Here is a 25,451-nt window from a genome sequence, read left to right as displayed (position 1 = left end):
CATGAAAATATTCCACTATCTCCTTTCCAAATTAAATGGCTCTAAACTTAATCTTGAAAACGAATTATGAGTAATTTTGTTTGTCGACATAGTAACCTCGACAAAGAAAGTTTTGAACAGACGCACTCGCGCTCGAATTTCTGTGTGTGTGTATGTGTGTGTCAAAATTAATAATAAAATGTAATATCACGTAGTAATAAATCCAAACTATTTATGTGATCATCTGCTCCGTCCACAGGCTCTTTCCGAGTCCATCGGTACCGCCTAAGGGAACTCCAGGCCCACCCTTAAATCGGACTACGGTTTTCATCCATACGCTATTTTTCTTTTTGCAAGATGGTTACCTAAGAAATAACAATCATTTTAACATGGCAAATAGTAAGAAAATGGTATTAACAGAATTAAAAATGGAAAGTTTGAATAGGCAGTAGGGTAGACTGGGTACGGTTGTGCCAGGGTACGGTTGTGACAGTCGCCATATTAGCCTAACAAAAAAGAATAACGTGGAGAGTGGGAGGGAGACAAAAGCGGCGTGCCTGTCTGGACTTGTGTCACAGTATTGCGTCAGCCGTCGCTCGACAATAACGCTAGCAGCGGTCTACATTACTTTTCAGCAGTCAAAAGTAAGTTTCTTGATTCCATTTCTTTTAATGATTGTTGCTATATGTGTACTGATAAAGTAATGAGAGTTTCTTCTCGTTAAAGTTAAACATTAGTAGTTTAATATCAGTGATTACTTCGCACGTAGAAAATTTTGTATTGCCAATGCGATGTTTTTCTTGTGGAGGAGTGCGTTGGGTACGGTTGTGACGTATTTTCTGGGTACGGTTGTGACATGTTTTAAGCGTACGGTTGTGACATATTTTCTGAGTACCGTTGTGACACGAAGATAATCATTTTTTTCTAGATGCCCGAAAGAGGTTGAGGAAGACTGACAGAGGGCAGTGTGGCATTACAAAATATGAAGACGCTTATAAAGAAGTGAAAAACGGGAGCTATACGCAGAGCCGCGGAAATGCACGAAGTTAGTCACTGCAGGCCAGAATGAAGACAGCGCCAGCATGGGATATGTCGCACGTAATAAAGTGTTCTCTGAGGAGCAGGAACAGCAGCTGGCACTTTATATAACACGGTGCGCAGAAATATATTTTGGCCTTTCTCCGAAAGAGGTGCGGAAGCTAGCTTTCGAACTTAGTACTAAATACAATCTGAAGCGACCTGCTACTTGGCTCGAGAATGAGATGGCTGGCGAGGAATGGTTTCGTTCATTCATGAATAGAAATCCTTCACTCTCTGTTCGCGTAGCTCAAGCAACTAGCCTTTCAAGAGCAACGAGCTTTAATAAAACAAATGTAAAAGCTTTTTATGACAATTTGCAAACTGTTATGGACAGACAGAAATATGAACCACAGGACATACACAATGTTGACGAAACAGGCGTCACTGCTGTCCAAAAACCTGACAAGGCAAGACGTGGGGTACGCCAAGTGGGAGCTCTTACTTCAGCTGAGCGAGGCACATTAGTCACAGTTGCTTTTGCAGTAAATGCCTGGGGGAATACTATGCCTCCCCTATTTATATTTCCACGGGTTCGTTATCGTGATCATTTTGTTAGGGATGGGCCTGTAGGATCAATTGGGCCTGCAAATCCTTCAGGACGGATGCAAGATGAATCGTTCTTAGTATTTCTCCAACATTTTAAGAAATTCTCTAATGCTTCTCAAACGCATAGTGTTGCTATTGCTGGATAACCATTCCTCACACATCCACATCAACACACTGGATTTTTGTAAAGAAAATGGAATCACATTGCTTTCATTTCCTCCACACTGTTCGCATAAACTTCAACCCTTGGATAGATCTGTGTTCGGACCCTTCAAGAAAGCTATAAATACTGCTTGTGATGGCTGGATGCGGAGTCACCCTGGAAAAACAATGTCAATCTACGATATACCAGGTATTATCAAAACTGCTATGCCTCTGGCTTTCACACAATCGAACATTCAGGCTGCTTTTTGCAAAACTGGTATTCACCCCTATAATCGAAATGTACACTCCTGGAAATTGAAATAAGAACACCATGAATTCATTGTCCCAGGAAGGGGAAACTTTATTGACACATTCCTGGGGTCAGATACATCACATGATTACACTGACAGAACCACAGGCACATAGACACAGGCAACAGAGCATGCACAATGTCGGCACTAGTACAGTGTATATCCACCTTTCGCAGCAATGCAGGCTGCTATTCTCCCATGGAGACGATCGTAGAGATGCTGGATGTAGTCTTGTGGAACGGCTTGCCATGCCATTTCCACCTGGCGCCTCAGTTGGACCAGCGTTCGTGCTGGACGTGCAGAGCGCGTGAGATGACGCTTCATCCAGTCCCAAACATGCTCAATGGGGGACAGATCCGGAGATCTTGCTGGCCAGGGTAGTTGACTTACACCTTCTAGAGCACGTTGGGTGGCACGGGATACATGCGGATGTGCATTGTCCTGTTGGAACAGCAAGTTCCCTTGCCGGTCTAGGAATGGTAGAACGATGGGTTCGATGACGGTTTGGATGTACCGTGCACTATTCAGTGTCCCCTCGACGATCACCAGTAGTGTACGGCCAGTGTAGGAGATCGCTCCCCACACCATGATGCCGGGTGTTGGCCCTGTGTGCCTCGGTCGTATGCAGTCCTGATTGTGGCGCTCACCTGCACGGCGCCAAACACGCATACGACCATCATTGGCACCAAGGCAGAAGCGATTCTCATCGCTGAAGACGACACGTCTCCATTCGTCCCTCCATTCACGCCTGTCGCGACACCACTGGAGGCGGGCTACACGATGTTGGGGCGTGAGCGGAAGACGGCCTAACGGTGTGCGGGACCGTAGCCCAGCTTCATGGAGACGGTTGCGAATGGTCCTCGCCGATACCCCAGGAGCAACAGTGTCCCTAATTTGCTGGGAAGTGGCGGTGCGGTCCCCTACGGCACTGCGTAGGATCCTACGGTCTTGGCGTGCATCCGTGCGTCGCTGCGGTCCGGTCCCAGGTCGACGGGCACGTGCACCTTCCGCCGACCACTGGCGACAACATCGATGTACTGTGGAGACCTCACGCCCCACGTGTTGAGCAATTCGGCGGTACGTCCACCCGGCCTCCCGCATGCCCACTATACGCCCTCGCTCAAAGTCCGTCAACTGGACATACGGTTCACGTCCACGCTGTCGCGGCATGCTACCAGTGTTAAAGACTGCGATGGAGCTCCGTATGCCACGGCAAACTGGCTGACACTGACGGCGGCGGTGCACAAATGCTGCGCAGCTAGCGCCATTTGACCGCCAACACCGCGGTTCCTGGTGTGTCCGCTGTGCCGTGCGTGTGATCATTGCTTGTACAGCCCTCTCGCAGTGTCCGGAGCAAGTATGGTGGGTCTGACACACCGGTGTCAATGTGTTCTTTTTTCCATTTCCAGGAGTGTATTTCAAGAAACTGACTTTGCATCTTCCTTTGTTACGGACAGAGCAAATCCTGACACAGAAAAGAACACTTGCGCAACACCATCTCTTGAAATGGACACACCGAACCCTGAGACTGGGAAAAACAATGCTGGCGTTAACAATGAAATACCACAGTTTTTAACACAAGAATTTGGCTTTTCACCATCGTCTGAAATAGAAAGACCTGACTCTGGAGAGAACAATCCTGAACGCAATGATGAATTGGAGCCACTTTCAGCTTCTTTATTATGCGAATCTTCAATCCCAAGTTCAAGTAGTATTGAGCTAACTGCGTCATTCTCAGCCACTCCACCTGTTTTCTCGCCTGAAATTGTTCGGCCTTTTCCTAAGGCTCCGCAAAGAAAAACAAGAGGTTCCAGAAATAAAAAGTCAACCATTTATACAGACACGCCTGAAAAAGAGGCAGTTAGGCAAGAATGTGACGAAAAAGAAAAACGATTGAAGGCTCAGCAGGTAAAGAAACATCTTACTGAATCAAGAGGAATAAATAAAGGAAAAGGAGAAAACAAAACAAAGAAAAGGAAGATACCACCATTGTCATCAAATGAAGAAGATTATTTCTGTCTGGTTTGCCTAGGCCCATATTCAAAAAGTAGGCCTGGCGAAAAATGGATAAAATGTCAAGGAAAATGTGAGCTCTGGTCCCACTTGGAGTGCGCCGGTGGCCGTCGGTTTTACATTTGTCATAATTGTGATGAGTCGGACTAGATCTCAGTGTCGTACTTTTGCAATTTTAGAACTAAGAATCAACCTTATATTTCTACTATTCTTTGTTTTTTTGTGATCATATTTACACAAATGCTTAGACTTTCCTTGAATAAGACATTTTAAGATTTTTGTTTCACTGGCTTTTATAATGCCAATTTATTTATATGTTTTGTATTTCAACACATTATATTGTATAGTTTGATATTTTAGTTAAATTCTTTTGCTGATTGTAATATGATGACTGTTATAATAACAGCTGTAGATGCTAGAGTTCCTTATTAATTACAAGCTATTAAAGTGTTCCAAGATAATATTTATTTTGTTGCATAAAAGTTAAATTTTTACAGAAGAAGAATATGTTGCTATTATGTTAGATATTAGTTGCAATAAAACTGATTTTATATTATTTTGGTGCAATATTTAACATGTCACTACCGACCCCAGGTACTGTCACAACCGCCCCTGGGGTATCGTCGGTTGTGACATTTTTCATTTTTTTTCTAATTTGCTCCTATGAGATAACCGTTGTAACTAGCGAAAATTTTTTTTTTTTTTTAGACAAATGTACACTGTACTATAAAAACATTTTTACTCCATCTAACTCGCATAGTAACTACAATATAGGGAATCAAATGAAAATTGTCACAACCATACCCAGTCTACCCTACTGGGACCTAATAAATCCATAAAAATTTCTGGATTTGTGACCGCATTTTCAGTATGTAAAACTACCGACGTTTCCGTCACTATTGCAAGTAACCTTCTTCACGCTTTTTTTTTCTGTTGAATGAGAAAACTGTCTCTCATACACCTGCAAACGTGGCTGTTATCTAATTCTGATAGGCTGTTAAAGATGAAGGAGAGAGATGTTAGAAGTGTTTCGGTGTTTTTATTATTTCATTTTATTGGTGGAAACCCGACGTTTTGATTGGTGATTCCTTTGCTGGCTGTGGTTGGTGGAAATCGGCGAATGGAAAACTAGGCAGCAGTTGTGACGCGGCGTTGTTTTCCTGCTTTCTAGAACCGGCTGGGGCGCGCCAGTGCTGTATGGGGGTTACAGGCAGGCACACCTCCAGCTCATCATCCACTTACGACACAGCTTCGGCGTGCACGGCTCGACTGGTGCCGTCAGTCAATTGAACGATGGAAATGCGTGCCGTGGCCTTCAGCAATGAAAGTAGAGTCTTCTTGCACGCAAGTGATGGTCGTTAGCACGTATTACGTAAACCTGGTGAGCGCTGTCTCGTAGAGTGCATTAGTCCAAGACCCCACCCGAGGCCTTATGGTCTGGGGTGCGATAAGCTACAATTCTCGTTCACCCTGTTTCTGGAGGGGTCACTAATTAGCGCGCGGAACGTGCAGAATGCTGTTAGACCAGTTCTTTTACCGTTCTAGCAACGGGAAGGTGATGTGCAGTTCCAACAGGATAATGCGCGCCCAAACATTGCCCGAAAAACTCATCATGGTGTGCAAGACGTGCAGAAACTTCCCTGGCCAGCACTAACCCCAGACTTGTCTCCAATCGAGCAGGTGTGGTATACGATAGGACGAAAAGTGACCCGTGCGACTCGTTTTTTGGTTTTTTTTTTTTTTTTTTTTTTTGGGGGCGCTCAACTGCGTGGTTATCAGCGCCCAGCGACTCGTCATCTAACAACACTTGCAGAAATACATGAAGGGGTCGAGCAGGCGTGGCATAACGTATCCTAAGCTAGTATTCTCCAACCGTTCGATGGACCGGATGCCAGAGTCAGCACCTGTGTTGCCGCCTGTGGACACTACACCACGTACTATGGGTGTTTCGGTATGGGTCTACGAGTATACCTGGTACTTCGCTGGTGCCGCTTGGGATATTGATCGGTAAATGTCATCGTTTCATGTATTCCATGTGTACTGTTGCAACAATAAACGTACAGTGAATTGGAATCCTTAAGAGGGTGTACTATTTCTTCTCCAACAGTGTGGAACAGTCCCGATTTAGGGAATCTCCTGTGGATATGTGGGCAACGGGTTTGCCACAGTGGATACACCGGTTCCCGTCAGATCACCGAAGTTAAGCGCTGTCGGGCGTGGCCGGCACTTGGATGGGCGACCATCCGGGCCGCCATGCGTTGTTGCCATTTTTCGGGGTGCACTGAGCCTCGTGATGCCAACTGAGCAGCTACTCCACGTAACAGTAGCGGCTCCGGTCAAAGAAAACCATCATAACGACAGGGAGAGCGGGTTGCTGACCACACACCCCTCCTATCCTCATCCTCCGGTGAGGATGACACGACAGTCGGATGTATAGTGCTACAACGATGAAGAACAATATTACGACGATGTCAAACCCTATTTTCAAGATATAAAGAAGAACTGACGATATTAAAAATGTAATTATAATTTTATTATTTTAATTTTTGTGCTCAGTGAATCAAAGACTTTCTAGTGCACGGAATAAACTAGCATTGTTTGTACTACGAAACTATATATGATTGTTAAGTGAGAACTGATTCGATGTAAGACATTTTGTCTGGGCGGATTTTGTTCTCGTACTGGTCGGTAGAGGAAAAAAAAAAGTTTCTTAATCGATGTATGTAATGTGAATGTATAAAGGCTATAAAAAGGAGAAAGAAAGATAGTCCTTGCGGACAATCACGATATTGTATAGAAAAAGGTAAATACAAGTTATTCAAACCAAATATCTCTAAAGTGTATCGTCTTGTGATTTCTAAAGACTGAGAGTTGCGGTGTTTAATCTAAATCTGTCCTGAATAACAGCGAAGAACATTTATGTCATCATATATTTTCTTCGTTTGACCACGGTTGTGATTCGCATGTTACTTTTTGTTACGCGACGTGTTAGAAATATTTTCATTATACGCGCAAAAGCGCACACAGCTTTAATCGAATCTGCATCTTTCGGAAACGATAACTCTTGATCAGTACAATTACGCGAATACCGTCAAAATCGCAACCGTGACCACAAAAGTGTTTCCTGGACCTGAATTTTATAAATGTGTATGTAGACTTGAAAGCGAACAGCATTGCACAATCGCTGGCTCGCAACAATTGAAACAAAACAAAACAGGGACTGAACATCTTTAAATTTTAACGCCGTCAGCGTTACGAAATCTGAACGACGTAAGTAAATTAATTAAATATTAACAGGAAGATTATTAAATTTTAAAGATTAAATCATAGCAAGAATTTAAAGCATTTTAGCATCATTACGTTTCTTTGCATTAGTACTTGAGTATCAGATACCATCATATCTATTTAAAAGACAGTGCGCAAATAAAATTGCCACCTTTTAAAATTATTATTATAGCAATTCAGATGGTCCCGGTGGGCCACTTGTGGCCTGAACACGGAGTGCATTGTATCATCTGGATATGTAACCACAACATCACGCAATGAATGAATAAAAAGTTCTGCCACCGTTGCTCGTTGCTGGAAAGTTTCATCATTGTTACTACTTGCCATTTGTCATTGCAGCTACAAATGTGCTAGTGAATCCTGAACGAATTATAATGCATTCCTAGGCGTCAAGGAAGCAGGATGACGCAGTGGGGGGAGCGGGAGTTGAAACACGTTATTGATGACACTGTCTGATTATTATTCTGATGGTTGTCAAAGACGAGCCCAGAGCCAGCTGGTGCCGTGACGTGGCATAGCTTACGCATTTTCCGGTGGCAGCTGGGAGCCGTCAACGCTTCCTGTTCACAACACTGAATGGATTACTACCGTAGGCGGCAGAGCAGCAGCCTGTACAAATTAATCTTGGATTCATTTGCCTGTAGGAGCTCAACTTTCTCTACGTCTGAGATCTCCGTATATAATTCGAAAGCCCACAACTGTCCAGATTAAATTGCCGCGTCCTTCCCCCTCGCTCCTTCCTCCCTCCGGCCTCAAAATCCAACTTACGGTGCTGCTCACAGTCAAAATATCGCAGTAACACATTTCTCTATTGCCCGGTTCCACTGTGTTAAAATAACATTAAGATATTCAAATATCTTACGGTAATGCAGCCGGATGACGTATTCGACACACTGTCTTTCTCAAGGCATAACGACTACAGAGCAGGGTTCCCTGCAGAATTTGAACAGAATCCACCATTTCTATTTATAAGGTTACTTGCAAATTTAATTTCAACAGATTTTTTAGTAACACGTAGCTGGAAGTGCCTGTCGGAATCTAAGTGTTGTTATATTTGATTGTCTGAGCAATAAATGACATGCCAGAATTGCAAGGAAAACTATAGACATCCGCCTTACGCAAACCAAGATCAATCTTTACGGAACCTAAAAGGACCCTGATTTTAGATGCTTGTCTAAAAACACATTTCACATCAAATTTCCACAAAATACGACCAATCTTACTCGAAATTCTCCCCGCAAAAAGATTGTAGACATGGGTGCCACCTTGGTGTTACCTTTATCGACTAACAGTGCACTCGGTGAGTGATTATATCGATGTGGCACCGAAGCTACGGCAGGGAGTACTTTGAACAGGATTGGCCGTATTTTGCGTTAGTATGAGGTGGGATGTGTTTTACGACTACGATGTAAGATTAGGATACTTTAAGGTTTCGTAAAGAACCATCTTACTTTTCGTAAGGCGGGTGTATATTGTATCCCTTGTAGTTGCGACATCTCATGTATCAGTCAAACGATCAGGGCTGTGGGGGACCGGTGTACTGAGCATAAGCGTCACACACGCTTACAACAGCCGAGCAAATACGACACTGGAGAACATCGTATTGGCAACGGTGACGCTACGGAAATCCTGGCTTGCACTTACAAATACTTGCCTAGTGTTATTGAGGTATGTTTGAAATTAAATTAGCAAGTAACCTTATAAACAGAAATAGTGGTTTTCGTTTAAATTCAGCAAGCAATCCTGCTCTATCCCTTGTCAGAAATCGGAGGGACAGAGTCAATGCTATCTAACCCGATGATTATTAGTTTCACAATCGATAACTTATGAAGTCGGTCATCTGTGGTTTGTGATGACGCTTGTGTTTACAGTGTGTGTGTGTGTGTGTGTGTGTGTGTGTGTGTGTGTGTGTGTGTGTGTGTGTTACCTTGTATACGCCAGGGAGACATAGGTCTAAACTTAGGGTAAAAGACCGCTTGGTTTTTACAATTTCGGCGTACAATGAAACCTTCTTCCCCTACAATCATGCTTTCATAATAGGGGATGATCGAGGATGAATTGTAAGTAACAGCGTGGATGACGAAATAGTTTGCACAGATTCGGCACTACACCCAAGGACTCGTTTCTCAGTGCAATGTTCTGACGGAGGAAACAATTATTTTTCGGATTTTTCGATATTTTCATTTCTTCTGTTAGAGGATGCTCTATTTCAGAGCTGTGTGCCTCTGCAATAGTTTCGGTTTTATAAAAAATGTTTACGAGAGCTTCTAAAATTGAAACGAAACTGTACCTTGTTATAACACTGCCTGCTGGTAAAGTATACCACGAGTCAGTTCGTCTCAAACGATACGGTTCACACGGGGGAATCTACATCTATAAGCAACTTTAGCAAAGGACAGATTGTTGCGCAGTACCTGGGAGCGGGCATCTCAGAAACAGCGAAGCCGGTCGGCTGTTGGCGCGTTACTGTCGTGACCATCTACGGAAAGAGGTTGAAGAACGGTGGATCACGAGCAAGTGACAAGTTGAAAGTCCGTGGCACGAATGGCGGCTGTTGCTGAAACAACCGGTTTTCAGTTATCGTTATTTTTCCGTGCCAGTTTAATCTGACTATTAAAACCACTCAAAATAATCAGTTTCTGAAATAACCGATTCTCGGTTTTTATTGCTATTATTTTGAAATCCAACAAAGATTGAAAATTTTGAGTCTCTCAGTTTCAATATAAATGAAATCAAAATACTAAAGTTAAATAGGCAAATAAAAGAAAACTTAGTCCGTCCACCGTTCGCTGCTTTCCTCGAAAAGTGATAAGTGGTTGAACACTACCAAAAATCATCAATATTCTCCTATTGATTCTAATTTTTTTTGGAACTCTGCTAAAAACCATGTTGTATCGGGTCGGGTTATATTTGGTCATTACGAATAGCCAGTGCTAGAGGATAAAAACTGAGCTTAAGGGTGAAAACAGATTGAAGAACTATATTTTTCGGGGTTATTTGTCCGTTTTTCATAGCTACAAGCAGATGAAAGTGTATTATGTAGACACTGCCAGCAGATCAACTACTTCCTATTTTTATTACATACTGCGAATGAAATGTTAAACGTGTAATTTATCACTGTTACCATAATTTCCTTCGTCTTTTATTGTTTCATAGAAACGGCAGAAAAATGTTTACTCATTGTATTTAATTGCTGCGTCACTTCGTAAAAGTGTTTCCAGACAATAATTGGTGTCATTGTGCAATACAATGAATGTCGGACGACGTCAGCTAAAAAATTACCGCATACACCAGGTCCTGCACACTGCACACTGCAAGTACATGTGCACCTTACTCCACGACACACGCCAGCAGGGACATTATTGTCTAAGCAACGCTGTACCAGTTCATATGCCATGTATTTGTTGCTCGTTTGTGTCAGCATTGTTATAAAAATATCACTGATCGCTTTAACACTTTCTTTAATAATGCAGTATTTCTAAGAAATGCATATTTTATGAATAAAAATTACTCCCTTTTTAAAAAGTTTTTGGGCCGTGCTGTAGCTCGCGTTGGTGCTGTTTGTAGGTTTCTGTCCTCTGTTGGAGGTCAGACAGTATCGTTTAGTTGACATGGTTGCGTTTGTTTGTCTTCTTCTCGTGTTGACTGGCGCCACTTGGTTTCGCAAGCGTAGCCTGTCCGCTAGTGGCAGCAGCGGCTGTTATCGATACGTGGTAACAGTGACCCTATGGTTCTTCCGAGTCATGTCAGAGTGACTTTGGTTGGGGACTCAGGGGGAGCCAGGTCCGCACATTATTTGCTGTGTCTGTATTTTATGCTCATTTGGTAAATTGTAACGCAATGAAAGCACTATTAAATAAACAGTTGTTTATTCCTTCATTAATAACGTGTGATATCTTCATTTATTACTGAGTCTGGAATTACTGTTTTTAAATAAATGTGTGTAATTGCAAAAGAGAACCAATAGTAACTGATTACGGCCCCGTTCACAATTATAACTGAATCCTGCCTTCCTTGTCTACCAGGTTTCAGTTTTATTTAAATGCGAAAAATTTTAGCACTGTTACTATGGCAAACTGATATTTCGGTTTTGTACTCGGTCATTAGTAAAAAAAAAGCACCTGCTATAACCGAGGCCAAACAAACAGAAATACTGATTATTGTGAACTAAAATACCAGTACCAAGTTTAACTGGTAAGTATTTAATTTTTTGACTAAAGTTCAGTCTTGATCACGCCATTTATATTTCAATGAGATAGGTAACCGGTTTCGGTTATTTTTACATATCCATCACCAGACCCATGGCTCCCTTAGGACGGTAGGCGGAGTTGACTTCGTAGCAGCGAGGAGAGCTCCGCCTACCATCCTAAGGGAGCCATGGGTCTGATGATGGTTATGTAAAAATAACCGAAACCGGTTACCTATCTCATTGAAATATAAATGGTGTGATCAAGACTGAACTTCAGTCAAAATATAATAATCTGTTGATCACTGTATTCCAAAAATGTTTACCAAAATTGTGGTAAGTATTTCCCATTCCTAGTCCAAGCTCCATCACAGAACAGGATAGACGGTGACATGTGGCAGATGGCAGATTTGTCTACAGAGTACAATGCCGGGGCAGGCACACTGCGTGTGTAGTTGAACATGGGACTCCACAGCAGACGAACCGTATTTTTTCTCACGACGACCCATTGATATTGTTATCTATGATTGCAGTGGGCTCGGGATTGTCAGTCGATTCAAAATGGCTCTGAGCACTATGGGACTTAACATCTATGGTCATCAGTCCCCTAGAACTTAGAACTACTTAAACCTAACTAACCTAAGGACAGCACACAACACCCCGCCATCACGAGGCAGAGAATATCCCTGACCCCGCCGGGAATCGAACCCGGGAACCCGTGCGTGGGAAGTGAGAACGCTACCGCACGACCTGTCAGTCGGATCGTGGATCAATGGAACTGCGTCGCCTTGCCCGATAAATCATGTTTCATGTTTAGCAGGTCGACGGTCGTGTCCGGATACACCGTGATCCAAGCGTACTGGTGTTCCAACCATGCACTAGGTCCCGGGCACAGGCCGGTGTGGCTAGTATTATGCTTTGGGGGGATATTCAGCATGCAACCTATAGCGGGAATCTGAGGACGGTTGTGGACTACGTGAACATTATTCAAGATCACCTGCATCCCTTCATAAGTGGGGCGTTCAATAAGTAATATAAAACTTTTTTCCTGTAAGTGGGTTGGTTTTATTCAGTGTTCCGATATACCATATTATTCTCCATTGTTTTCGCTACAAGGTCCTATTTTTCAACAGAATCTCCGTTCATTGCGATGGCGTTAAACCACCCTATTGTGAGGGCTTTTATGTCCCGAGTGGTTGCCTTCCCACGGAATGTATCCTTCATTGGGCCAAACATACGGCAGTGGGAAGGTGTGAGATCCGGACTGTAAGGTGAGTGAGGAAGAACAGTCGAATAAAGTTCTGAGAGCTGCTCTCGGGTGGTAGACTTGTGCGAGGCCTTGCTTTGTCATGAAGAAGTTGGTTTACGTTATTGTGGCGACGAACAACCTGAACTCGTTCCTTCTGTTTCCTGAGGGTTGCACGACACACTTCAGAGTTGATCGTTGCACCACGAGGATGGAAATCAAATAAAATAACCTCTTCGATATTCCAGAAGACCGTCGACATGGCTTGGCGGGTGAGGGTGCGGCTTACAACTTTCTCTTCGAAGTATAGGCAGTGTGTCGCCACTCCAGGGATTGTTTTATTACCGTTCGAAATGATAAACCCATATTTCCTCGCCTTTGATAATGGTCGACAAAAAATTGTCACGGTCAGCCTTGTAACGTGCAAACAATACCGCACAGAGTGTCCTTCGTTGATCATTATGGTCTTCTGTTAGGTGGCGAGAAACCCGGCGGGGAGGCAATTTTGAGTACTCCAACCGGCGAACAAGTGTTTCAGCACAACAAACAGAGACTCCAGTTGAGCTGTGAGGTGTTTGGTTGTGATCCGTCGATCACCTCGAATGAGACTGTCAGCATTGCAGGAATCAGAGGTGTGTGCGGCCGTCATGCAGGCGGGAGATCGAAGAGGTGTGCGTGACCTTGGTTGCTATGATGACAGACACCTCGACCAACGATCCACCCTGCTTTTGTTCACTGCTCGGTCTCCGTAGACGTTCTGCAATCGCCTGTGAATATCTGCGATGTTCGAGGATTTTGCCAAAAGAAACTCAATGACACCCTCTGCTTGGAACGCATCTCCGCACGTACAGCGCTATACGAGGGCAGTTCAATAAGTAATGCAACACATTTTTTTTCTCGGCCAATTTTGGTTGAAAAAACCGGAAATTTCTTGTGGAATATTTTCAAACATTCCCGCTTCGTCTCGTATAGTTTCATTGACTTCCGACGGGTGGCAGCGCTGTACGGAGCTGTTAAAATGGCGTCTGTAACGGATGTGCGTTGCAAACAACGGGCAGTGATCGAGTTTCTTTTGGCGGAAAACCAGGGCATCTCAGATATTCATAGGCGCTTGCAGAATGTCTACGGTGATCTGGCAGTGGACGAAAGCACGGTGAGTCGTTGGGCAAAGCGTGTGTCATCATCGCCGCAAGGTCAAGCAAGACTGTCTGATCTCCCGCGTGCGGGCCGGCCGTGCACAGCTGTGACTCCTGCAATGGCGGAGCGTGCGAACACACTTGTTCGAGATGATCGACGGATCACCATCAAACAACTCAGTGCTCAACTTGACATCTCTGTTGGTAGTGCTGTCACAATTGTTCACTAGTTGGGATATTCAAAGGTTTGTTCCCGCTGGGTCCCTCGTTGTCTAACCGAACACCATAAAGAGCAAAGGAGAACCATCTGTTCGGAATTGCTTGCTCGTCATGTGGCTGAGGGTGACAATTTCTTGTCAAAGATTGTTACAGACGATGAAACATGGGTTCATCACTTCGAACCTGAAACAAAACGGCAATCAATGGAGTGGCGCCACACCCACTCCCCTACCAAGACAAAGTTTAAAGCCATACCCTCAGCCGGTAAAGTCATGGTTACAGTCTTCTGGGACGCTGAAGGGGTTATTCTGTTCGATGTCCTTCCCCATGGTCAAACGATCAACTCTGAAGTGTATTGTGCTACTCTTCAGAAATTGAAGAAACGACTTCAGCGTGTTCGTAGGCACAGAAATCTGAACGAACTTCTCCTTCTTCATGACAACGCAAGTCTTCGCACCCGAGAGGAGCTCACAAAACTTCAGTGGACTGTTCTTCCTCATGCACCCTACAGCCCCGATCTCGCACCGTCGGATTTCCATATGTTTGGCCCTATGAAGGACGCAATCCGTGGGGGGCACTACGCGGATGATGAAGAAGTTGATGCAGTACGACGTTGGCTCCGACATCGACCAGTGGAATGGTACCGTGCAGGCATACAGGCCCTCATTTCAAGGTGGCGTAAGGCCGTTGCATTGAATGGAGATTACGTTGAGAAATAGTGTTGTGTAGCTAAAAGATTGGGGAATAACCTGGTGTATTTCAATGCTGAATAAAACAACCCCTGTTTCAGAAAAAAAATGTGTTGCATTACTTATTGAACTGCCCTCGTAGATGGCGCCACCACCTATCGGAACTGCATGAAACTATAGGGGCTGAAGAGATATTCCACAGTGTGTCACAACAATTTCCGCATTTTTTCAACCGAAACTGGATGCATTACTTACTGAATGCTGCTCCTCATCTGCTCCTGTCTTCCCCGACAGTGACGGCATCTTGCAGTAGAATAACTGTTCGTGTCGCAAGACCAGAATCGCGGTACAGTGCTTTGAAGAGCTTCTTAGTGAATTCGCATTGATGTTTCGGCCACAAAATTTGCCAGATCTGAACCCGATGGCACACACCTGAAGCACTGTTGGGCGTCAGCTCTGTGTCGACCAAGGACCGACCCAAAATTTATGGGAAATGCGTGTCCTGTGCGTAAACGTCGAATCGTACATAGTTCGGAAAAACAACAAGAAATTGTCGAATCCGTCTCGCGCACAATCGCTGGTGCATAGCGTTCCACGTGCGGACGGAAACAGAATAATACACAATCAAACGGACGTAATACTGTTTTGTCCCATCAGTGTATTTAACGTTAGGATCAAAGGGTACCTCAAGATTAAATACTGTTGTTACTTCCCGTCTTTATTACCATTATCATTTGCTTCTGTTTAGCCAACCCCAACGAAAACAATACCATCGTAATTTTGTTCTGCTTTGCCAACCCCAACGAAAACCACCGATACCACATGTGCGTGTAGGGAGAAAAATTCAGCTTGATTCTTTCTTCACCAGACTATCTCACTCTTAGAAGAGAATTACATTCTGAAAACTCCAGAAGAAAAAAGGTTAAAAGTTGTAAAAATGCGCTGAATGTTCAAGAGAAAACATCAAGTCCAGAAGAGATTTCCATCATCACCTGAAACGGAGTCAGAGGAATAAAACATACAACTACGGCACCAAATATTACGACAACAGATCTGTGAAGAATGGGAAATGGATCAGAGCAAGGTGTGGCTTTTCGAAATTGGGGGGGGGGGGGGGGTGCTACTGATGGTTCAAATGGTTCAAATGGCTCTGAGCACTATGGGACTCAACTGCTGAGGTCATTAGTCCCCTAGAACTTAGAACTAGTTAAACCTAACTAACCTAAGGACATCACAAACATCCATGCCCGAGGTAGGATTCGAACCTGCGACCGTAGCGGTCTTGCGGTTCCAGACTGCAGCGCCTTTAACCGCATGGCCACTTCGGCCGGCTAGGCTACTGATCACATAGCCTCATTTATTGCTATTTACAATGAAAAAGATTAGGTCATGAAGCAATGTACTTCTTTATGCAAAACTTAAAACTATAATCTATTCGTCATTACCGTTCATCAAGGATAATAAAATATTCAATACCCCCTTGACACCCAGAAAATTTAAATGATTTATTTAGACTCATATTATCCTATTGAACGCGATTGATGAAACTTCTCTTACTGTATTCCAGTGACAAAGCTGAATTCGCAGATGAAAACTGCGATTTTCTGCTTGTAAGTGGACCTACTTGAGTCTGTGAGCCAGGTTGGCGCACTGCTGTACCACACTGCTTGAGCTCCCTTATGTAGGAGGCTCCTATGACCTCGTTATCGATAGTTGCCAAAAGAAGCGTTATTATGTTGCTTAACGGATTATTTTATCTTTCAGTCTCATCACTGACACAGGGAACTAACTTCGTCCGTTGTTTGGTGGCGATTGTGTACATTAAGAGAATAATTCGATAAGCAAATGAAACGTTTATAACTTGAAGGCTGAAAGTGACCATCGGACAGCAGTTTGACAAGAAACAAATTTCACCGTTAAAATTCGTGTCCATGTATGTACACTAAAGCAACAAAAAAAAAAAAAAATCGTAACACCCAGAAGAAGTTGTGCGACGTAAACGAAAGTTGGTATGCGTGTTTCTACATCTGAAAGATGATGTATGTTCAGATTTCGCCCCAGTCGCATACCAATGGCGCTGGTTGGGCCACTATGAGGACGCAAACCAGGCTTCCTTTAAATACCCTCTCTATCGGTCATGAGCGGTAATTACCCTTAGAGTCGGACATTCTGAATTGATGTTAGTCAAGGAAGCCTTTAAGACGACAAACACGTCATTATCAACACCTCATTGAATTACAAGGTAGTGTATTAAGTGTACGAGAAACTGTGTGTGTTCCTTCTGCGGTACTGAAAAAAGTCTTGGCGGGAATGTGGCCACTGTACAAGACTGCTGGCAGCAGTGGCCACGAGAATGTACAATAGAAAGAAGACCGTGCCCCGGACGGCCACGTGGCACTACCGAGAGGGGAAGACTATCGTGTTAGGCGTTTGACTCTGGCGTAATGCACTGCCCCTGCAGAAGTAATTTGAGCAGCAGTTGGCTCTTCAGTGACACAACGAACCAGACGCATTGGAGCGTGCATTTCGCTGACCCCAATACGGAGCCATCTACTACTGTCCAGCGAGAGCTCATTCGAGGGCAGGGTGGAAGTTTGTTTTGTTTTCTGATGAAAGTAGGTTCTGCCTCGGTGGCAGTGATGACCGTGTGTTGGGCAAATGTAGGGCAATTGGGGGCTTGCAACCAACTTGTCTGCGTGACAGACATATTTTACCTACACCTTGAGTTATTGTCTGGGGTGCGATTTCGGATGACAGCAGAAGCACTACCGTGATTTGACCTGTTGTGCTGTCACTCCAACAGGATAACGCTCATCCACATGCCGTTGTTGTAAGCAACATACTCTACAGAGTGTCGACATGGTGCCTTGGCCTGCGCGATGGCAAGATATGGGACATCATTAGACGTCAGTTCCAGCGTCATCCACAAATAACATTAAACGTCACTTTATTGACCGACCAAGTGCAACAGACATGGAACACCATCTCACAAACTAACATCCGGCATGTGTACAATACAATGCAAGCACTTCTGCATGCTTGTATTCAACATACTGGCGGTTACACCGGTTATTAACGTGTCAGCATTTCACATTTGGAACGGCTATCTCTCGCTTACGTTGACCTGTGCTCTTGCAATGTTAGTCACTTAAATGCGTTACCTAGACGAATGTATTTCCTGAAATTTCATTACTCTACATTAATCACTTTTTGTTTTTTGCGGTTTTTTTTTCCCTCGGCGTTGTCAGAGTGTCTATTTCCATGAGCGAATGAACGGTCTCGCTCTCTTACTTGATGTGAACTCGAATCGAACCGAAGCATGGAAAGCCCGTTGATACCTGTCAGCCCCCGCGCATTTCGTAACTGATACGTCGCAGTCGCGTGTATCAGAACAATTCACGGTTCCGCTGATTACGTCTCAGACGCAAATTTCACTAAACGGGCAAATACAATAGACTATAGCTGTAACCTGCGCCAATTCGGACAACTGGAGGTAAATTACTCCTCGCACAGCGCTAAATTGGGCTACGCCGCATCAGCTTTCGGCATTCACAGTGAAGCGAGGGTAATGACGCAACAATAGTTTCTGCTCGTGATGCGGATATGAGGTCTGAATTCGTGTCCATCAGGTGCTGGTTCTGTGCCTGTGAAAGGGGGGGGGGCAGAGATGGAAGGGATTTGGGTAGTTGGGAGAGGTGAGGTGGGGGATGGTATGACGCTGAGGGGAGGGGGGAAGGGCGGGGGGGCGCTACGAAGCCGAGCCATCGGAGGACCATCAGGCGCACGTGTCGGACATGTGGAGACGATCAGCAGGACACAGATCTCCTCACCCCCTCCCCTCCTCGTCACCATCCATTCACACCAATACGGGCCAAGGCCTTGGCTGTGCGCCACCCTCTCTATGATATGGCACCTGAGATGTCGCAATGATCGTTCTCCTTGCCACTTTTGTCTTTAGGTCTTAATCAGGAAAGCCTCTTGTGAAAACTATACGTAACTCCCAGGTCAATTCCCAGGAGCTTCCCAAACAGGGAAAACGTGTTTCTGCAGTAGCCAAGCAAGAGAGAATGTTTATAGTATAACTTATCGCCGACGTCATGACCGCTGGACAACAAGGCTTGTTTATAACGAGTAATGGAACTGTCCTCTCTAGTACGCTACATGACTTTCTCGAGCGCAGTTCGTGCCTGGGTCAGAGGGGATAGTTTTCATTATTCTCGGGTATTTTTCTTTATTGTGATGAATTCACGCTTGCAATGAACGTGTCTCACCGTCCAACAGCGAGCGCAAATATGACATATCGACAAATTCTTTGTCAACGTATTGACAACAATCTTCCAGGTACGACTAGAACTCGCACACTGAGGATTCCGTACGAACTTAAATAAATAAATATGTAATTCGTGAAGTATCCAGGTTTGAGTCCATCCATGACACTTTCCTTAATATTTCCCATTCTTTTCACACTTTGACCTGGCTACCATGTAAGAAGTCTGTTATTGGTAGCAGACTATCGAAGTAAGATCTGAATATACCACCTTCATCGGCCAACTGGTCTAATGTTTCGTTGCACAAAATGCCTGCGACAATTTTTATCCAAAGCACACACTTGCTTCGAGACTTAGTGGTCTAATGGATTGCAAGTTTCTTACTGTTACTTCCAAAGTTCCTTCTCTCTATGGCACTGAGGTTCATGTAGATGCAGGATGCTGTGGTTATGCAAAAATGAGGGCGCATGCACAAGATAGAGTAGTACGGGGAGCTGTATCAAACTAGTTTTCGGATTGAAGACGACAATAATAGCATGGTCTATTATGTACTCTCGATTGGACAGTAGGCATGGCTCACCCCCAACATCTCTTTCTCTCAGACATTAGCTGACTTTCCTCGTCCTTTTTCATGCGACCTTTGAAAGTAAATCTAAATATAGTTACGGAGGAAATGGTTTTTTTTTTTTTCTTTGAAAAAAAGTGCTGTGTAGACCAGTGGTAGTCAAGCCGGTCCCTACCGCCCACTACAGGGCGTTCCAGTTTTCATGGTGGACGATAGGTGCTACATCTGCATCTACATGATTACTCTGCAATTCACATTTAAGTGCTTGGCAGAGGGTTAATCGAACCACAATCATACTATCTCCTTGCCATTCCACTCCCGAACAGCGCGCGGGAAAAACGAACATCTAAACCTTTCTGTTCGAACTCTGATTTCTCTTATTTTATTTTGATGATCATTCCTACCTATGTAGGTTGGGCTCAACAAAATATTTTCACATTCGGAAGAGAAAGTTGGTGACTGAAATTTCGTAAATAGATCTCGCCGCGACGAAAAACGTCTTTGCTGTAATGACTTCCATCCCAACTCGCGTATCATATCTGCCACACTCTCTCCCCTATTACGTGATAATACAAAACGAGCTGCCCTTTTTTGCACCCTTTCGATGTCGTCCGTCAATCCCACCTGGTAAGGATCCCACACCGCGCAGCAATATTCTAACAGAGGACGAACGAGTGTAGTGTAAGCTGTCTCTTTAGTGGACTTGTTGCATCTTCTAAGTGTCCTGCGAATGAAACGCAACCTTTGCCTCGCCTTCCCCACAATATTATCTATGTGGTCTTTCCAATTGAAGTTGTTCGTAATTTTTACACCCAGGTACTTAGTTGAATTGACAGCCTTGACAATTGTACTATTAATCGAGTAATCGAATTCCAACGGATTTCTTTTGGAACTCATGTGGATCACCTCACACTTTTCGTTATTTAGCGTCAACTGCCACCTGCCACACCATACACCAATCTTTTCTAAATCGCTTTGCAACTATTACTGGTCTTCGGTTGACCTTACCAGACGGTAAATTACAGCATCATCTGCGAACAACCTAAGAGAACTGCTCAGATTGTCACCCAGGTCATTTATATAGATCAGGAACAACAGAGGTGCCAGGACGCTTCCCTGGGGAACACCTGATATCACTTCAGTTTTACTCGATGGTTTGCCGTCTATTACTACGAACTGCTACCTTCCTGACAGGAAATCACGAATCCAGTCGCACAACTGAGACGACACCCCATAGGCCCGCAGCTTGATTAGAAGTCGCTTGTGAGGAACGGTGTCAAAAGCTTTCCGGAAATCTAGAAATACGAAATCAACTTGAGATCCCCTGTCGATAGCGGCCATTACTTCGTGCGAATAAAGAGCTAGCTGCGTTGCACAAGAATGATGATTCTGAAACCATGCTGGTTACGTATCAATAGATCGTTCCCTTCGAGGTGATTCATAATGTTTGAATACAGTATATGCTCCAAAACCCTACTGCAAACCGACGTCAATGAAATAGGTCTGCAGTTCGGTGGATTACTCTTACTACCCTTCTTAAGCACTAGTGCGACCTGCGCAATTTTCCAATCTGTAGATACAGATCTATTGATGAGCTAGGCGTTTAAAAAACATTTTCATTACATTTACATAACATTTTGACATAAAATATTTAGTAAGTAATTATTATCATATGCTTTTACTTGTTGTATTTTTGCTTTACAGATTTTGTAAAGTAAAGTTACTTACCTACTTTACAGATCACAATTAGTGAGCAACCGGTGGGCTCTCAGAAAATTATTCTACTAACAAAGATAAAGAAGTGGTCTCAAGGCAAAGAAGGTTAACTGTCCATGGTATAAAATGTGGTCTGAAACAGAATTTAATTTCTGAACCTTATTTCAGCGCTAAAAGAAGAATCAATTCATTTTCACTGAAAGTAATTCCTGAGATTTCTGTAAACTTTCAGTGAAAGGAGAAATATCTCGACCTATTGTATTGGACTACCTCCAATAAACCTGTGTTATCTTTTACAGTGATTGGAACGAATGAATATACAACATTTTCGTTAGTTTTAGTTTAATAAGGCAGCTTACTTAATTCTATAATTTACAAAACGTTTCACCCCCCCATCGGAAAAGTAGAACAGAAATAAATTTAAAAAAAATTAAGCAACCTTATATTACCGCGTTAAACGTAAAACATTGTTTCACTGTGTATGTTGTACTTCACATGTCATGAAAAACAGTGTGTAACGTATAATATACTGAAGTAGTATCATATTCCTTGTTAAGGTGGGTACTGGGCGAAATTTGAGCCCAATTAGAAAAGTGTGCATTGTAAATTAATTTACACTAATTTGGATAACATTTGACGCTGAAGTCAGTAGCGGCTCCTAATGACGTTGCATATCTCCCAAACAGCCCTTCGTGGACCCGTGTTTATATTTCTTTGCTTCTATTATCGTATATATTCATGCTTGTCAGTATTCGCTACTAATCATGATACGCGCAAAACGAAGTGTGAACTATAATTATTTGCATCGTACCACAATGGTGTAGGTGAAACTGAGACGAGTAAATGGACATTGGACAATTGTGGTCCGGGAAACAGCCTCACATCAGCGTACACAGGTCACCTAAATCACAGCGCATGATCGCCACACGCGATTTTGGCTAAAACAGTCCATTAAAACCCCTTGTTCTTGCTAATTTAAAACTAACTTTAGTGCAAATTTTATCTGAAAACAGTGTGAACTTTAAACCAAAAATTCCAATTGAATCGCTTTGTGTGTGTGGGCTTCTTAATACGAAACTACTGTGCTTGAAAGAGTTGTTTAGGTCGAATTCCAAACGTGATTGTTTTTTGCGTGAAGTTTACAACAGTCTCTTTTCATTCATTGCCCTCACTGGCAAACCACTCGCACATTTTGTATCAGAACAAGAGGTTATTAATTTACAAGGATGATTTTAGCCTAGAGTTGTAAAGTAGCCGCAGGCTTCTGTAGACTATCGTAAGTCATCGTAGAGTACGGTAGTTACCCTGGTTGTTTTGGACAGTTAAGATCGTAACCGTGTTACGGGCACGTGCACGTTACGTGTGTTGCACACCTAATGAGCGTTACCTCACTTGGGTCGCTTTGTTTGCGTATGTGATCAGTCACACTGTAGGTTGCCCTTGAAACCGAAAGAGGTCAACAGTCTAGAGATTGAATGGGGATATATAAAGGGTCGCGTAACATACAGAATATTTTTGTTCTATGTAGTTATTCTCCTGTCCGTTGCTTAAAAATAAACAGTGTTTATTGCAAAATTGAAATTGTCAAACTTTTGCTTTTCACCTTGATGAGGAACGTTCTATTAACTAAAACGCAACAACAATAATTATAGTTTTTTTGCTTTGGTAACATAAAAACATCTTAGAAGAAAGATTAAGGAAAGGCAAACCTACGTTTCTAGCATTTGTAGACTTAGAGAAAGCTTTTGACAATATTGACTGGAATACTCTCTTTCAAATTCTAAAGGTGGCAGGGGTAAAATACAGGGAGCGAAAGGCTATTTACAATTTGTACAGAAACCAGATGGCAGTTATAAGAGTCGAGGGGCACGAAAGAGAAGCAGTGGTTGGGAAGGGAGTAAGACAGGGTTGTAGCCTCTCCCCGATGTTGTTCAATCTGTATATTGAGCAAGCAGTAAAGGAAACAAAAGAAAAATTCGGAGTAGGTATTAAAATTCATGGAGAAGAAATAAAAACTTTGAGGTTCGCCGATGACATTGTAATTCTTTCAGAGACAGCAAAGGACTTGGAAGAGCAGTTGAATGGAATGGACAGTGTCTTGAAAGGAGGATATAAGATGAACATCAACAAAAGCAAAACAAGGATAATGGAATGTAGTGTAATTAAGTCGGGTGATGCTGAGGGAATTAGATTAGGAAATGAGGCTTTTAAAGTAGTAAAGGAGTTTTGCTATTTGGGGAGCAAAATAACTGATGATGGTCGAAGTAGAGAGGATATAAAATGTAGGCTGGCAATGGCAAGGAAAGCGTTTCTGAAGAAGAGAAATTTGTTAACATCCAGTATTGATTTAAGTGTCAGGAAGTCATTTCTGAAAGTATTCGTATGGAGTGTAGCCATGTATGGAAGTGAAACATGGACTATAACCAGTTTGGACAAGAAGAGAATAGAAGCTTTCGAAATGTGGTGCTACAGAAGAATGCTGAAGTCTAGATGGGTAGATCACATAACTAATGAGGAAGTATTGAATAGGATTGGGGAGAAGAGAAGTTTGTGGCACAACTTGACCAGAAGAAGGGATCGGTTGGTAGGACATGTTCTGAGGGATCTCCAATTTAGTATTGGAGGGCAGCGTGGAGGGTAAAAATCGTAGAGGGAGACCAAGAGATGAATACACTAAGCAGATTCAGAAGGATGTAGGTTGTAGTAGGTACTGGGAGATGAAAAAGCTTGCACAGGATAGAGTAGCATGGAGAGCTGCATCAAACCAGTCTCAGGACTGAAGACCACAACAACAACAACAAACATAAAAACGGAGAAGTTACGCGATCATCTAACTTTTATTACTGAGCAAACGGAATTTTAATTTTGTAAGGATATAAAATACTCAGTGGACTAACACTGAACGATACGTGGTTCTAATTATGTGCAAAACAAACAAACAATAAACAAGGAGAAGTCGTCGACTCCCACTTTTTCTGTGGCACATTCATTTGTGTTTCTTTCTCTACCAATAGTACCGATAATCCTCCCATTCACAACGTCATTTATTAGTGTACCAAAACCATCGAACCGTAGTTTTGGTAGAGCGCAACTTCATTCCAGGCAAAATATAGCGCAATGCGCAAGTGCCCTAATTCAGATGGATTTCGTAGGCCAATTTGAGGTTTTTGGCAGCTTGATGGACCGCAGTCAAGTTGTTAGTCTCGACTTCACTTACGTTACTGTGGTACGTTATAAACAGTTATTGGTTATAGCCAGTACATAGATTTGGCACTTGGACCGCTTCGGCACCCTTCTCAGCTTGGCGCCCCAAGCGATCGCTTGTGCCTCTTGGACCTTAGACCAGCCCTGATAGTATAGTGGTGGAAATCGGGATAAAGGCAGGCTTCCTACAAAACTAATAGTACAATGTCTGTAGAATAAGTAATATTACAGTGTCTGGTACATACTATATCGAATTTATTATGAAAGTAACAGACCAATTTAAGATATAAACAATCCTGACGGAATCACACAGTTTCCTTGATAGTACAAGTAACAAAGTAATGCGTCAGCATTTCCTGGGTGGAAACTGGTACATAGGCATTCACTGTCCTGTTGTGTTACTGTATTGCTAGTACTTTGCCTAAATTCCGTTCTTTCTAATTACTTCAAATATTTTATTCAGTATTGATTTTGTTAGGGTCTGTAGTTCCTGATATGAGATTGTGGCCCAATGTTTTTTTTCGCGATTTTCAGCTCACATACGACCTCAAATTGGCTTTTATTTCGACAAACACGCCTTGAAAGTATTTCCCAAAGGTTTTCTGCAGGTTTCATATCTGGGATAAGTGCGTGGCAGGGTAAGACATCTTCAAAACACTATTTGGCTGTGGCAGAAACATTCACAGATACATTATCAAGTTGAAACATTAGACTTTCGTTCTCTGGGACCTCATACATTCTAATCAACTCCGTCTCTAACATCTCATTATACGTATTAGAGTTCATCGTAGTGCTCAGCCAAGCAACGTGTGATTTACGTTTAGTGCAGGAGGCTACCCAAACCGTACTTCCATTACCAACAGA

The 25,451-nt window shown here is 43.2% G+C and overlaps 1 pseudogene; it reads left to right on the top strand.

Annotated features, from left to right (window-relative positions):
* The first annotated feature begins 6,222 nt into the window (after positions 1-6,222).
* LOC126430167 (5S ribosomal RNA) lies at positions 6,223-6,340 on the top strand (annotated as a pseudogene).
* Positions 6,341-25,451: the final 19,111 nt, after the last annotated feature.

This window comes from Schistocerca serialis, chromosome 1 (genome assembly GCF_023864345.2).
Source record: "Schistocerca serialis cubense isolate TAMUIC-IGC-003099 chromosome 1, iqSchSeri2.2, whole genome shotgun sequence".
NCBI classification, from domain to species: domain Eukaryota; kingdom Metazoa; phylum Arthropoda; class Insecta; order Orthoptera; family Acrididae; genus Schistocerca; species Schistocerca serialis.
Note: the sequence above shows the minus strand (reverse complement) of the source record. Positions and strands in the feature narration are given on the sequence as shown.